The 15,923-nt window shown below is 44.3% G+C and overlaps 1 long non-coding RNA gene across 1 annotated transcript in view; it reads left to right on the forward strand.

The window, feature by feature from the left end:
* Positions 1-9,039: 9,039 nt before the first annotated feature.
* Positions 9,040-15,923, forward strand: part of LOC149467718 (uncharacterized) — a 34,745-nt gene continuing 27,861 nt past the window's right edge. The window contains exon 1 of the long non-coding RNA XR_016311840.1: positions 9,040-9,177. This is a non-coding gene — a long non-coding RNA (uncharacterized LOC149467718). The remainder of the gene's footprint in view (positions 9,178-15,923) is intronic.

Here is a 15,923-nt window from a genome sequence, read left to right on the forward strand (position 1 = left end):
ACAAAAAATATATATATATAGATTAAACATCCACTAGTTAATGCTCCCATAATCTATTTTCCATTAAATTGCTTCTTACTGTGTATCTGCCTTCTTGTGACATCCGCCATTAACTCCTGAATGTCTCCTATCCCCCAGACTTCTATTCATGTGAAAATAGCAGTGAATATTAGTTATGGCCATGTACGCTGCTCTACACACACTACACAGCCCACGGCCCAATCACAAAAAACAAATGGAGATTTGAAACAGTAAAAACACATTTTTAAGGTTAACACATTTTTTTACTCCAAAGCTTAGTATCACATTTTTAACATCTTACAAAAAAGGAGAGGATTGGCTGGCTATAAAGGGAAGGAGGAAGATGGATTTTATTTTGTGACACTAAACAAACAATATCCTTATTATTCAGAAAAAATCCAAAAACACATCCTCTAGTTCATAGCCCTGTAATAATCTATTTTTTATTACATCATTTCTTACTGTGTTTTTCTGCTTCCTTGCTACATCTTCCATGAGCTCCCATACCTATGCTCCCCCCCCACCACTTGTTTGTTTGAAACAAGCATGCGCACTAGTTGTGATCATACGCACTGTTCTATGCACACTGCAAATCCCACAGACTATTTCAGCTTCTGGTGCAGGAAAAAAAGAGAAAATGCTGCATTTTGTTCTACACAGAACCATACTGGAACATGGCAAACTGCATCAAAACTGCACTGCAACAGAGTGTGGTGTGAACTGTAAGCAAAAACGTATCCAGAATGCATCCAGAGTGCGTTTTGTGGTGTGAACTGGCCCTACATGACATCTTTATCTTTCAGAAATAAGAAATACACATCCACTAGTTAACACTCCAGTCATCTATTTTTTGTGCAGCATTTGCTTTCAGTTCTGCGGTCTCAGATTTGTGCATGAAAGAATAAAGCCGTACCGTCTGGATTATTGGCGGTTGTCAGCAGCATCAGGAATGAGGTAAGTGAGTCAGGTAGATTGTGGAAATAAAGGTGTGAGAAAACTATTCTAGCCAATAAACACCCACCACCAGGGACACAATTCCAACATTTGAATTCCGGGCTCTAAATGCTGATGGATCTAATCTACTGGCCACATTGTCTAACATTCATCAGATACAACACTGTCATATCCTAACTAGGGATGCAAGTGTGATATCGATACTGTCGCTCAAGTACTCGCCGTTACCAATTACCGATACTTTGCTATGCCATTGGCGTCCATACAAAATGTAAGGACGCAAATTGCACCGCAAAGAATAGCATGCATTTTGAACAGGAATGCGATTGACTTCTTCAGGACTGCGTGATTGGTAGACAGTACTCCATTTTATAGGCTGAAGGTCTGCCAATCAGACCGCTGGGCGGGACAACCACTGCCATACTAGTGTAGTCCGAATGGTAACTAGGCAACCCTACCGTCGGACTCGCAGTGAAAACAAGCCTGTTTTCCACAGACCCTATAGATCACAGGGCAGTACTTCTTAATGGCACTATATAGTATATATCCCTTAATGGCTCCCAACATCATTATTGGACAGTATAAATTGGACAGCCTCAAAAAACCTTTAATAATCTAAATAATTATAAATTTGATAAAAATACACTAGATAAAAAAATGAAAAAACTCACCCCCTAATCCTCAAAAAAAACGGGTGATACCAACCTGATGCAATTAATATAAAAATTAGTATACAGAATTATATGTATATAAAAAATATTTTAATATACAAAACCTTTAATCAAATACTGTATACTAATAATCTCATATTGCCAATCCATAATATATGTGAATAAACCAAAATAAAATTACCTTTTATTAATATAATTAAAAAAGTAAATAAACCCTTAAAAAACAGAGAAATAATGCTCATAATAGTGTATTAGCACAGGATTTTTTTTAGGCGGAGTGTAGACACTCTGTGCCTGAAGGAATGGAGTGAGGCTACCTCTCGGGGAAGCTCTGAAACTGTGGCAGGACAGGAATGTTGGTGGTGCATAGTTCTGAGGAAGTCTCGGCCTTCCTGTTGGGTTCACGAAGTTCAGAATTGATTGCACCTCCTCCCAGTTGGGTGTGGTCTGGTGGAATAACTGGGGTGTTGTGCATGGCCTGATAGATGGAATGTGGGTGGGGTGTCCTCCTTCAGGGGGTGATCACAGTACCCTGAGGGTTGTCATTCCCCCTGTTGCTGCCATGGGCTCTATTCAGATGTTTTGGAATTGTAATTCTAAAAAAAACCTAATTTATTTATTTAACATCCAATTATTTATTGTAACACACTATTGTGAGCATTTTTCTATGTCAGTAAAACTGAGGACTGGTAGGATGAGGAGGGCGACAAAGGCAGTTCTCTGTGAACAAACTTCACTACAATTAAATCGCTTTAGACCTTTCAGACTGAAGGCATCTATGTGGAAGAGAGCTCTGCATTGATTAAAGAAGGGGAAATGTGTCGGGACATTACAGGTGATCATTGCTGACCACTGCATCACCCACCATAAGAGAACAGCAACAACCATGTCAAGTCTGTTCTCTGTTTTGTGAATGAAAAGGGTTGTTCTTATGTAGATCTTAGTAAACAAGTCTGGAGAGGAAGATGGAAGGTTCTAGGATGAGGCTTATTACAATCAGGCATCTAACACTAAGAATACGATGACTAGCATGGAGTAGGTTAGCGTAGTGTAGTTTAGTGTAGGTCCTGCCCTGAAAGAGTCTACCTTGTCGTGGTGGGCAGGCTTGTCATCTTTTGGTTACAAATGTCAAAACTGGAGAAAGAATGTATTGTCTCTGGGCAGTTTCATTTTTGACCATGGGATTCAACTAAAAGACTCCTAAGATTTCATATAGGCAGACCAGAAAAAAGTGTGACCAGGGGTCTGACGAAGGGCGGCAAAAACAGCAAATCCCCAAAATTAAGCAAGTGCAGCACCACCCATAAATGAACATAATTAACAATGTGTCTCATTTATAAAATCATGTAACAATAAAGTTCTGTGACTATTTGTAAAACTGTAATGTAACAATGTGAATAAATGCAATAAAGAAAAAAAATAGAAAAAAATTACTAAAAATGAAAATAAAAATAATAATTAAAAAATATATTATTAATATATATATTTTTAAGTTTTTTTATCATTTTAATCTTAATTTATTTTTTTCCTTTATTGCATGTATTTATATTGTCATGTTACATTGTTACGAATAGTCATAGAACCTAAGGCCTTGTTCGTGCCATTTTTTTCTATATACCTTTCTGAGTTTTTCTGCATACGTTCTGCAAGGGTACAAAGAAAACAATAGTTCTCTATGTGCCCTATTCCCTGTATAAAACTCACTGATATGCGTATGAAAACAGATGTAAACTTGTGCTCTGCGAGTGAAAACTTTTCCATCAGTTTTTCTGCACGTATAGTGTGAACGAGGCCTAACTTGTATGATTTTATTAATGAGACACATTGTTAATTATGCTGATTTATGGGTAGCACTGATTTTAGCTTTAATAACTGTTGATCCTTCAGTTGAGAGGAGATACACGTTTTTTGGTGTAAGCAGCTTCCTTAATTAGGATACCTATACCACATAATAGGCACGGGATACCTATTGCTCACCCGCCCGGCAGTGTCATTCAGTCACAGAATTCTGTTAATGGGAAACGACACTCTCGGCTTGTAGTCCTCAGTGAATTACCACAGCACTGTTGAGCACTGTGATAGTTCGTTGTCTCTTCCCGTCAGTGTGTATCTGCTTGCCCGTACGGAGTAAAAGCACACATACACTGACAAGTCTGCAGAAGTCCTGCATAGCACCCGCGATCTGCTGATTGCAGGAGCGATGCTTTCTAATAAATGCACATTTTCTTACCTACAAAAAGATGTACATGTATTATTTATTTATTTATTTTTTTAAAGGTGAACTTATCTTCTAAAACTAGCTATAAAATGGGACAGTTGCCATTTTTGTAAACGTAATAAACAGGCACAACAATGTGTCACATAGAGGCATGATGAGGGGTGCAGCAATGAGGCCACAGTGTACAAACTGCGGACACCCTGTCCTCAGTTCATACTTAGCTCCTGAGCCGCACAGTGCCATTGGTTGGTAAGATGCTGTTAGGTGTGCAGTAGGCAGTGCCTTAGCAAATAATTACGCATCCCTCGCCCCATTCAGCTGATGATTGGAATGTTCCCCAGCCTACAATTGAATGTAAACAAAGGGTTGGGGTGCTGGGGATGCTGACTGATGTCATTGTTCAAAAAGTGCCATAGCTATATTTGGTTTATTACATCAGCCGGCATTCTTAGCCCCTTCATTTACAATCAGCTGTCACCTGGAGAATCTCCTGGTTGTCAGCTGAATGGAGCCAGAGATGCATCCTTGGTTGCTAGGATAGCAGCAGCCTCCAGCATTCTAGCAACCAGCAAGCCCTAAGGAGGAAGCGTAACATTCACAACAGCTTTGCAGCGCAAACATGGTCTGGCCTGTCTCTGTGCACCAAATTGGAGGTGGTTTTAATTACCTCCTGATACGTTATCTACAAACTGTCAGTAATTCTTACATTTGAAAATTCCCAAAATAGGAACTACCCAAGTCTGTTGCATGTTTTGGAACTTTACGAGCAAGGCTTTCCTTAATTATGTGCAGATGTTTTAAAGGCAATCTGGATCTCCCCAATGTGCCTAACATTGATGTCAGTGGGAAAATAATTCCTCATACATTGATGTCGGTTAAAATATAATGCCTGCTTGTACATTTGACTTACATCTATGTCACTGGGAATATAATGCTCTCAAGTTGCTGTAGATGGGAAAATAATTCCTGTTTCACTGGTGTCAGTGTGTTGCTACATAAGTGTACAGCCGGTGGGAAGGGGTTTATTTGGTGTGGATGGGAAACCTCACATTGGAAGGAAGACCACATGAAATCACCACACACTGACAGCACAGCAATGAAGAACTCCCTTTAACACGTGTGTGCGTGTGCGTGCGTGCGTGTATATAACAAGTTTACTGCTACTTTAAATTGGTAAAGATTGTAAAATAATGCCCTTTATACTGGTGTCAATGGGAACACTATTCCCCACCAACATACCAGTGACAGTGTGCAAAAAAAAAAATAATTACATTGGTGTCAGTGGGAAAATAATTCCCCTTATGTGAGCATCCCTTTGGTAATATTTTTCACATACATGGATGTCAGTGGAAAAATTGCCAGTAAGGCTACGTTCACACTAGCGTTGTGTGCAGGCGGAAGAGAGGCGTTTGGGAAGCGTTTTTACCGCTTCCCAAACGCCTCGGACAATTCTGCACATTGCAGCACATGGTGCTGTTCTAATGGGAGCATTAGCATCGAGGCAAAAAGGACACCTCTGGTCGAGTCAGGAGGCGTTGAAGCCTCCTATTCTAGTCTATGGTGCCGCTCCGCAAACGCCTGACTGGCGTTTGCGGTGCGGTTGCGGGGTGTTTGCGGAGCGGTAACACCATTCAAACTTCATTATAGGCGTTTGTGAGGCATTTTTAATGCTCGGAAAACGCCTAGCAACCGCCGCTAAACCGCGCATGCGGCATTTGCCGAGCGTTAAAAAACGCTCCGCAAACGCCGGACCAACACATGCCAAACGCTATAGGTGTATTTGGCAAGCGTTGGTAAAACAGTCAAGTGTGAACGAGCCTTAAATTGGAGTCAAAAATAATTTCCATTACACTGGTGTCATTAGGAAAATGATTGCTCTTTTCTTTTGTTAGTTCATCCTGGGACAAATCGGTTCAATCTCGGGACAAACTGATGCACCTGTCACCAAACACCAGGTTTTCTCTGGCCTGGTGGATCATCATTCAAGCTTTGTTGGGAAAATCCTTCCTATTGATCTCCTAAAAGATCCTCACAATGGAAGCAAGTCATGGGTTAGATTCCCTATGAAATTGTTATTGCGATCTGTGTTCCCCTGGGGAGATTCACCTTCTATGTCCTGGTAACAGTAAGTGACATATAATGAGGGATTAAATGGAGTTAACTGTATCTATAGCCAAATCGTTTTCACTTTTGGATAGAGTAGAACAAATGTCTGCATTGGAGGACTTCTCTATTCCTTTTCTGGGAACAGCTTTACAATTTTACATTTCTCATAATGTTCTGCTTCAGTGACAACAGCCATCAAGAAAAATAGAGATAAAGGTCTAAAATTTGCACCGAAGGCAAAATTGGATAAATTTGGTATCTATGTAGATATTAACAAATATATGAGAAAATTAAATATTAAAAAATATTTTGCCTCATTACCGGGTCCTAATAAAAATGCAAATAAAAATAGCCCTAGTGATATTTACGCACATAGTGGACTTAGAAATTATTCAACATTTAATCCTACTAATAATAAGAATCATTATATAGAGGCCTTTAAAAATATGGTCATTGATGATTTAACAGAGATGGAAAGGAAAAAATATCAGGAAGATCAAGCTTTTCAATTAGGACTAAAATCCCTGAAAGAAAAGAAAAATATTGTTATCAGACCTGCAGATAAGGGGGGGGTGGTTGTTTTAGACAGATCTGCATATGAAAAAGAAATGGAACATATGTTAAATGATCAGGAAACATATATGAAAATTAAAAATAATCCAGTAAAACTGTACAAAAAAACGCTCCATAATCTAGTGAAGGAAGCAGAAAAAGATGGTATTTTATCAGAAAAAGAAGGGAGATACTTGATTCCCAATCATTGTAAAACGCCAATTATTTACTATTTACCCAAAATTCATAAAAATTTGACCAATCCCCCGGGTAGACCTATAATTAATGGGATTGGGTCTTTATATTCAAGAACGGGTGAATATATTGATTTTTATGTACAGCCGATAGTGAGAAAAATGCCTTCATATTTAAAAGATAGCAGTGATGTCATTAATATAGTGAATAATATGAGAATTACTAAGGAGACTCTGCTAGTTACAATTGATGTTAATGCTTTATATACGAATATTAAACATAATGATGGCATTAAAGCCATTAAATGGGCTTTGAAAAACTTCTCTGATCTTCACATTAAGCAGAGAAAGTTTATTATCCAGTTACTTGAATTTTGTTTAGATAAGAATTATTTTTGGTATAATGGAGACTTCTTTGTACAAAAAAAAGGGGTTGCAATGGGCGCAAAGCCTTGCTAATATATTTTTAGCAAAATGGGAGGAGAAGGACATTTTTAAAAATAGAAGGAAGGAACTCATATTGTGGAAACGTTACATTGATGATATCTTGGTTATGTGGGAAGGTTCCCTAGAATCACTGAAAGAGTTCCTCTTATTTTTAGAGAATAATGAATATAATTTAGGTTTTTCGTTTACTGTTGATTTTATGTCTATTAATTTTTTAGATCTTAATATTTTTAAAGAAAATGATTCTCTTTTTACTAAAACATATTTCAAGGAAACAGATAGAAATGGCTTTATACCGACTAATAGTTGTCACCACCCTATTTGGATAAATGGTATACCCAAAAGTCAATTCGTTAGAATTATGCGTAATTGTTCTAGATTGAAGGAATATATAGAACAAACAGAGTTAATTAAAGACAGGTTTGTCCAGAAAGGGTATGACCCCATTAAGTTAGAAAAAATTAGGTTTAAAATTAGTAAGAATTATATTGGAGATCAAAAAGTCAGATATCAACCAAAACAAATAAAAGAGAAAAATAAGAGGTTGGATTATGCGTTTATATCTAGATATAATTGCCAATACAAAGAGATAGAATCTATTTTTAATAAACACTGGCCAGTTATCAAAAAGGACAGGATTTTGGGCCAGTCAATACCAGAAAAACCTACGTTTATTTATAGGAGAACAAACAATTTAAGGGATATTTTAGTGAAAAATGTTATTTCTCTCCCAATGAAAAAGAAGATGAATATGTTTAATCTTAAAGGATTTTACCCTTGTAAGAAATGCTCCATATGTAAAACAACAGGTATTAATAGTAGATCTATAACAGAATTTACTTCACAAAATACTGGAAAGAGTTTTGAAATAAAAAAATGTATTTCGTGTAATTCGGCATTTCTTACATATTTATTAGAATGTTCGTGCCACTTACAGTATGTGGGCAGAACGTCAAGACCCCTTCATAAAAGATTGAGCGAACATGTTAATAATATTAGAAAAGGTAAGAAAGATCACTGCTTTTCCAGACATTTCAGGGATGTCCATAACTGCGATCCGCGGACCCTGAAATTCTGTGGAATTGATTCTATAGAAGCCCATTGGAGAGGTAGTGATAAAATTAAAATTTTATCACAAAATGAAACATTCTGGATATTCCAGTTAAGAACACTTAGACCCAGAGGATTAAATGTGGATTTAGACCTAAATTGTTTTATTTCTAATTTCTAATAAAAAGAGAAAGTTTTTTTTACTTTAATTTTAATCTAATTTGATTTTTGTTATTTAATTTTAATATTTTTCTAGTTTTTTAGGGTAATAAGAAATAATATTTTATAAGTGATTATAATTATATGTGGAATTTATTTGAATTTGTATTTTAAATAAGATGGTAATATTAATCATGACCAGTAGGGGGATTAGGGAGTAGAGATACTAGTCTTAATGTAGCTTATTATATTAGATGAGATTTCTGTTAGGACATACATGCAGTATGGGGTATTTAGTGAATAAAATAATGTTTTTAATTATGTTTTTAATTAATGTTTGTATTTAGTGAGAAATCATGATTCACCAGTTAGGATATATATTAATGCACTTTTCTGGATTGATTTGGGTTATGTGATATGAATGTTATGTTGGATGTGGCTGTTTAAGGTACCGTGTTCCGATTGCACAGGGAGGACATTTCCTGTGAGTCTAAGATCCCGCTGTTTGGTTTAGTAAGGGCGATGTTTCCCTGTTCCAATATGGCGATCGGAGTATCGTCAACAAATTGAGGAGCATTATATATTGCAGCCAGGTGTCCGGACGTCCCTATCTCTTATGACTAAGTCCCGGATATGACGAAACGCGTCAACAGGAAGTGAGGTCAAACGCAAGGAGCAGGAACCGGAAGTGTCACGGCGGCCATCTTTGTTGTGGGAATCACTGTACACCTCGTGTGGGAACTGCCTGGTAATCCCCAGAAAGTGGGGTTTGTCTCAAAATCGCATTTCAAATTAACCTTCAAATGTAAGCAGATTCATTAAAGTGATACTATTTTGAATATATGCGGAGTCACACCATGGTCATTTTCCATTACATTGGAGCCTGGTAAATCTGTGATCAAGGCTTGTGATTGAGGATGGCATTACATTGTTACTCCAATAACAAGTGAAGGAGGAGAGGAGGAGAAAGTTCTTTGGGAGGATTTCTACAAGTTGTATTATAAAGGCGCTGGTTTTTCCTACTGTTGGTAAGGGTATATTTTCCTTACTCACTAGAAGTGTCACGTGTGGGTTAGGATTCTCACTGAGTGTATCACTTCAGGATTATATATTTTCTTGAGCACGAGTGTTGCTGGGAATAATTTTTTTCAGATTGTTTCACAAGTGTTTCACTGTTTTTTGTCTCACTTAGTGTTGCACATTTTTTTGATATATATATCTGTGTGTGTATGTGTGTGTATATATATATATATATGTGTGTGTGTGTGTGTGTGTGTGTGTGTGAATTTTTTTTTTTTTTCTTCTTCTTTGTTTGTGTTATGTTAATGCACTATTTTGGGTTTCTTTAATTTTGAGGTTTTTCACAAAAGTCATTGGACACAATCAACATTGCAAGAAAATTTTCAAGTTCTACACTTTTTTATTGACTACCGAGACACTGAACTTTATGTTTTTTGTTAGTTTGCTTATATGACTATCACTGATAAGGGGAGGTTTTGGTGTTTTAATATAGGTGGAAAATTTGTTGAAAGAGGGAAGATTCTTTTTTGGAATAATTTATTTGGTTTTAAACTTTCAGGGGTTGAAGGTTTCTTCTAATTAGGAATTAGAGTGGGTTTAAGGTTTTTTTGGTTTGATATCATATTCACATTGTATTTATAAGAAAAATAGAGACTCTCCCAGGTGGGAAAAAAAACCCAATAAAACACAACAGGGGCGCCGATCCTTCCCACTTAACCAAGAACAGAAAAAAACGTTTTGGCTATGCATACAGGTTACGTGTTCTGGTGAGGAATGTCTACGAGGGAATTTCCTGGCAAACAAGGCTCCAGGAGGGTTATTGTTCTGATTTTGGTTGCAGGGATGGGACTGTGTTAGTGTTGGGGGGTGGTGAGGAGGCAGGGGTGTATCTCCAATGAGGCAAACAAGGCGTTTGTCTAGGGTGGCAGTTTACAGGGGGGCGGCACACCCCCCAAGCAGAAGGGACACTGTGTGTGTCAGCAACAGTGCTGCCATGGATGAGTGTACAGCCAAGCCGACACACAAGGAGAGTTACCCGGGCTAAGGGACCGGCTGCAGAGGAGAGAAGAGTGGTGGGCGGATCCCTGGTGTGCGCTCGGAGCGCGTGAGGGCGGGGCCCACTGTCAGTGTGCGCTGGGATGGGCAGGATGGCCAGAAGGTGCCAGCGGAGGAGGAAAAAGAAAAGAACGAGGTCAGGGTGTAGGAGCCCCCCACTCTTTTGCAGCCGCCGCCGGAGATCCTGAGGGATATGGGACACAAGCGTCCCTCCTGGAGTGATCCTGACACTGTCTGGAGGAGCCCCTGCAGGACAGGTAAGAGCTTGGAGGACTGGTGCTTCCCCACTCCTGTCCCGCCGACACAGCCCCCTACCTGTCCCACTTCCCTCCCCCGTACCATTGCCCCCTCTACGTCACACTGCCCCCTGTCACGCTGCCCCCTCCTGTCACCCTTTCCCACACCTGTTCCACTTCCCCCCTCCTGTCCCCCCACATTGTCCCACTACCCCCCATCTGTCCCCACTGCCCCTCACCTGTCCCTCTGTGCTCCTCTTGTCCCACTGCCCCTCACCTGTCCCTCTGCGCTCCTCCTGTCCCACTGCCCCGATGCTGTCCCATGCCCCCTGTCACGCTGCCCCCCACCTGTCCCTCTGCGCTCCTCCTGTCCCGCTGCCCCGATCCTGTCCCATGCCCCCTGTCACGCTGCCCCCCACCTGTCCCTCTGAGCTCCTCCTGTCCCACTGCCACTCACCTTTCCCTCTGCGCTCCTCCTTTCCCACTGCCCCTCACCTGTCCCTCTGCGCTCCTCCTGTCGCGCTGCCCCGATCCTGTCCCATGCCCCCGTCATGCTGCCCCCCACCTGTCCCTCTGTGCTCCTCCTGTCCCACTGCCACTCACCTGTCCCTCTGCGCTCCTCCTGTCCCGCTGCCCCGATCCTGTTCCATGCCCCCCACCTGTCCCTCTGTGCTCCTCCTCCTGTCCCACTGCACTTCTCCTGTCCCTCTGCCCCCACCTGTCTCCCCACCCATCATGCTACCCCCCATCATGCTGCCCTCCCCCTGTCATGATGCCTCCCTCTTGTCCTGCTACCCTCCTACCTGTCTCGATGGCCTACTCCCCCTTCCTGCTGCCCCCCTCCTCTCCTGCTGCCCCCTTCCTGTCCTGCTGCCCCCCATCATGCTGACCCTCTCCTGTCCCACGACCCCCCCTGCCATGTCACACTGCCCTCCATCATGCTCCTGTACTGAAGAGGTGGATCTTAAACAGCAAGGGGAGAGATAAATGTAGATAGGGGGTGCTCAATTTTAGTCTTGCCTAGGGCAGCAAAAAAGTAAAATACACTACTGTGCGGAGGGTCGATGCTGGGACTGCAGGGATGGGTCAGTATGTGGGGACTGCCGGGATGGGTCGGTATGTGGGGATTGCAGGGATGGGTCGGTACGTGGGGATTGCAGGGATGGGTCGGTATGTGAGGATTGCAGGGATGGGTCGGTATGTGGGGACTGCAGGGATGGGTCGGTATGTGGGGACTGCAGGGATGGGTCGGTATGTGGGGATTGCAGGGATGGGTCGGTATGTGGGGATTGCAAGGAAGGGTCGGTATGTGGGCATTGCAGGGATGGGTCGGTATGTGGGGATTGCAGGGATGGGTCGGTATGTGGGGATTGCAGGGATGGGTCGGTATGTGGGGATCGCAGGGATGGGTCGGTATGTGGGGATCGCAGGGATGGGTCGGTATGTGGGGATCGCAGGGATGGGTCGGTATGTGGGGATCGCAGAGAAGGGTCGGTATCTGGGGATCGTAGGGATGGGTCGGTATGTGGGGATCGCAGGGAAGGGTCGGTATGTGGGGATCGCAGGGATGGGTCGGTATGTGGGGATCGCAAGGATGGGTCGGTATGTGGGGATCGCAGGGATGGGTCGGTATGTGGGGATCGCAGGGATGGGTCGGTATGTGGGGATCGCAGGGATGGGTCGGTATGTGGGGATCGCAGGGATGGGTCGGTATGTGGGGATCGCAGGGAAGGGTCGGTATGTGGGGATCGCAGGGATGGGTCGGTATGTGGGGATCGCAGGGAAGGGTCGGTATGTGGGGATCGCAGGGATGGGTCGGTATGTGGGGATCGCAGGGATGGGTCGGTATGTGGGGATCGCAGGGATGGGTCGGTATGTGGGGATCGCAGGGATGGGTCAGTATGTGGGGATCGCAGGGATGGGTCAGTATGTGGGGACTGCAGGGATGGGTCAGTATGTGGTGGATGGGAGAGGCAGTGTTGGGTTGGTGAGGAGGGTTGGTGCTGGGATTGCAGGGATAGGTCAGTATGTAGGGATTGCAGGGAAGGGTCAGTATGTGGGGATTGCAGGGATTGGTCAGCATGCGGGGATTGCAGGGATGGGTCAGTATGTGGGGATTGCAGGGATGGGTCAGTATGTGGGGATTGCAGGGATGGGTCAGTATGTGGGGATTGCAGGGATGGGACAGTATGTGGTGGATGGGAGGATGGGTCAGTATGTGGGGATTGCAGGGATAGGTCAGTATGTGGGGATTGCAGGGATAGGTCAGTATGTGGGGATCGCAGGGATGGGTCAGTATGTGGGGATCGCAGGGATGGGAGGATGGGTCAGTGTTGTCTGTGATGGATACTACCAGCACTGATCTCCTGCCACTTCCAGCTCATACATGAGTATTTTGAGCCCTCTCTGTATATGGGTGACACACCATTCCTTCCCCCAGTGAGGACCCCTTTGCTCCCATCCTCACCCACCTACCTGTCTTCTGGATGAAGTACTGACAGCGCCTGCTGCTCACTGCACCCATCATCTGATACTTCATGTCCGTCCCCTCGCCCTTCACTTGCCGACATCGTTCCGCCACCTTTACGCATTTGGTGTCCATGTTGGCGGCTCACGGCTCTTCCACCATGAGGCTGACGTTACTTCACGTCCAATCAGATTCCCAGTATGGGGGAGGGGCTCTGTAAGACATAAACAGTGAGTTGTATGAGGATCCACCATCGTTAGCGCCCACCCAAGCAATCATGTGACCATCATGGTGTGGGGCGAAAGTCAGACATGATTGAAGAGCGATCTCCACCAATCTGTTCTGACAATGTGTGCTGTGCTCATACAATCCTCCACAATTTGACCTTTCTATTACATCCGGGACCACCTAGTAATGGCGGCTGTATTGTAGGCAGGTTCCCTTAATGGGACCTGGGGGTCGGAGGTCACTGGCAATCTGCAGAGGCCGGCTCCCTGCTTTGAAGCTGCAGCATAGAGGTGACCCTTCTGATAAAGAACACAGACTGCCGGACCCTCAGCCATTTGTTATCTGATTGACCGACATGAAGCCGCCTCTACCCCTTACATGGACTGTTCCGATTGAAGTGCCTTTTTACATGGACTCATCCCATCGGAGTGCCCCCTTACATGCATTGTTCCCATCGGTTTGCTCCTTTGCATGGACTGTTCTCATCGGAGTGCCCCCTTACATGGACTGTTCCCATCGGAGTGCCCCCTTTACATGGACTGTTCCCATCGGAGTGCCCCCTTTACATGGACTGTTCCCATCGGAGTGCCCCATTACATGGACTGTTCCCATCAGAGTGTCCCCTTACATGCACTGATCCCATCGGAGTGCCCCTTTACATGGACTGTTCCCATCGGAGCGTCCCCTTACATGCACTGATCCCATCGGAGTGCCCCCCTTACATGTACTGTTCCCATCGGAGTGTCCCCTTACATGCACTGATCCCATCGGAGTGCCCCTTTACATTGACTGTTCCCATTGGAGTGCCCCCTTACGCTTACATGGACTGATCCCATCGGAGTAACCCCTTACACTTACATGGACTGATCCCATCACCATCAGCACCGTGCAGGCAGCTGCTCCAAGCACAGCGCCAGTCTCCTAGCAACCGATGTAAACACTACAGAACAGATCACACCCATTTCTTTTTCACGCTCCTCAGCTCCGCCTCCTAGCTGCTCAAAGTTGCTCCGCCCCTTTCTTACTGCATCATCGGAGGGAGGAGTCTTGACTGAGGCGGGGCTCTATTCAGACAAGCTGGCTGCAGAATTTGAGAGGAAACACATGACCTCCACTCCGCCCCTTTTTTAATGAACTTTAATGAACTAACAAATATTCAGAGGCTACAGAGTGGAGCTCCACTTGACAGGAAACATGTGACCTCCAAAATGGAGTTCCATTCTGCAGCCAGACTTCTCAGTTTCTGTACAAATCTACACAGGAAATATGTGACATCCACTTCATTGAGCTGCGATTGTTGGTTGTTTATTGAATTAAAGTTCAATAAACAAAAAGAAAAAAAAAGGAGACCTGAACTAAAGATGGAGTGCAGGCCACATGTCCTATCTAGAGTGGAGCTCCATTTTGCTGCTAGACCCCTCCCCTCCACTCATCTCCTGGAAGGCCGGTCTCCTAGCAAGCTATGTAGTCTATGATCCTACCCGCGCGCTCCTCAGCCCCGCCTCCTGGCTGTTCGTACCGCATCGCCCCCTTTGGACGTTTCCAAAGGGGGAGGAGTCTAGACTGTGAGGAAGCTCTGCTCAGAGAGCAAGGACACTCTGGAGAGGACCGTCCAATCATCTCTGGGACAGACTGGGGGGGGCAGGTGACATAAAGGGACACTCCGATGAGAACAATCCATGCATGGGGCACTCCGATAGGATCAGTTGATGTAAAGGGGGCACTCCGATGGGATCAGTCCATGTGAGGGGGCACTCCGATGGGAACAGTCCATGTGAGGGGGCACTCCGATGGGAACAGTCCATGTGAGGGGGCACTCCGATGGGAACAGTACATGTTAGGGGGCACTCCGATGGGAACAGTCATGTAAGGGGGCACTCCGATGGAAACACTGCATGTAAGGGGGCACTCTGATGAGAACACTGCATGTTAGGGGGCACTCCGATGGGAACAGTCCATGTAAGGGGGCACTTTGATGGGAACAGTCCATGTAAAGGGGCACTCCGATGGGAACAGTCCTTGTAAGGGGGCACTCCGATGGAAACAGTCCATGTAAGGGGGCACTCCGATAGGAACAGTCCATGTAAGGGGGCACTCCGATGGGAACAGTCCATGTAAGGGGGCACTCCGATGGGAACAGTCCATGTAAGGGGGCACCCAGATGGGAACAGTCCATGTAAGGGGGCACTCCGATGGGATCAGTCCATGTAAGGGGGCACTCCGATGGGATCAGTCCATGTAAGGGGGCACTCCGATGGGAACAGTCCATGTAAGGTGGCACTCCGATGGGAACAGTCCATGTAAGGGGGCACTCCGATGGGAACAGTCCATGTAAGGGGGCTCTCCGATGGGAACAGTCCATGTAAGGGGGCTCTCCGATGGGAACAGTCCATGTAAGGGGGCTCTCCGATGGGAACAGTCCATGTAAGGGAGCACTTTGATGGGAACAGTCCATGTAAGGGGGCACTCCGATGGGAACAGTCCATGTAAGGGGGCACTCCGATGGGAACAGTCCATGTAAGGGGGCAATCCGATGGTAACAGT

Source organism: Staurois parvus, unplaced genomic scaffold (assembly GCF_062004578.1).
Source record: "Staurois parvus isolate SC_StPar_1 unplaced genomic scaffold, SC_StPar_1.0 ptg000102l, whole genome shotgun sequence".
NCBI lineage: Eukaryota > Metazoa > Chordata > Amphibia > Anura > Ranidae > Staurois > Staurois parvus.